Source organism: Otolemur garnettii, unplaced genomic scaffold (genome assembly GCF_000181295.1).
Source record: "Otolemur garnettii isolate 467f Iridium unplaced genomic scaffold, OtoGar3 scaffold00315, whole genome shotgun sequence".
Classification (NCBI taxonomy): domain Eukaryota; kingdom Metazoa; phylum Chordata; class Mammalia; order Primates; family Galagidae; genus Otolemur; species Otolemur garnettii.
In genome coordinates, this window is record NW_003852710.1 from 75,036 (window position 1) to 76,152 (window position 1,117).

A 1,117-nucleotide genomic window follows, 5' to 3' on the forward strand; every position below is an offset into this window, starting at 1 on the left:
TTTGTTTGTTTGTTTGTTTGTTTGGAGATGGGATCTTGGTCTTGCTCAGGCTGATCTCAAATTCATTAGCTTAGGCTTTCACCCACCTCAGCCTCCCAAGTGATAGGATTACAGGCATGAGCCACCAAGCCTGGCTACCAATGAGTTTTCTGTTTTCCCATGATTTCATGTTACTAATCAGTGCCCTTTTCTTTTAGCTAGAAGAATTTCCTATAGCATTTCCTGTAAGGAAGATCCAGGGATAATGCACTCTCTCAGCTTTTGTTTGTCTCTCCATTTCTGGAGGAAAGCTTTACCAGGCAAATTATTATTTGTGGTTGGCAGGGTTTTATTTCCTTGCTAATTTCAGGATCCTCTCTTTGTCTTAGATTTTGACAATTTGACTGTAATATGTCTTGGTACATTCGTGTCAGGGTTAAATCTGACTGAATACTTTTGATCTTCCTGTAACTGAGTATTTGTATTTTTCCTCAAATTTGGGAAGTTTTCAGCTATTATTTTATTAATTAACTTTCTGTCTCTTTCTCTTTCCCCTTTACTCTTATTCAAATAGTAGCTCTTTTGATATTATCCCATAAATCTCATAGATTTTTTCTTTTTTTTTTCTATTTTGACTATATGTTTTCATATAATCTCTTTAAATTTACAGGTTTTTTCTTCAGTTTGATCAATTTTGTTGTTGATGCTCTCTGTTGCAGTTTTCTTTTCTTTTCTTTTTTTTATTGAATGGTAACTATGTACATTAACGCACTTCTGGGGTACAATGTGGTCTTTTCACACACAATCTGAAACACTTCCATCAAACTGCTTAACATAGCCTTCATGTCATTTTCTTAGTTATTGTGTTAAAACATTCATATTCTACCCTTAGAAAGATTCACTTGTACCTTTGTAAGATAAACCACAGAAGTGATCCCTCCAATCCCCATCCCTCCACCCATTCACCCCTCCCCTCTCAATCTCCCCCTCCCATATTCTTAGGCTATTTGGTTATAGCTTTCATATAAAAGGTATAAATTAATTTCATAATAGGGGTGTGTACATTGGATACTTTTTCCTCCATTCTTGTGATACTTTGCTAAGAAGAACATTTTCCAGTTCCATCCATGTGAACATG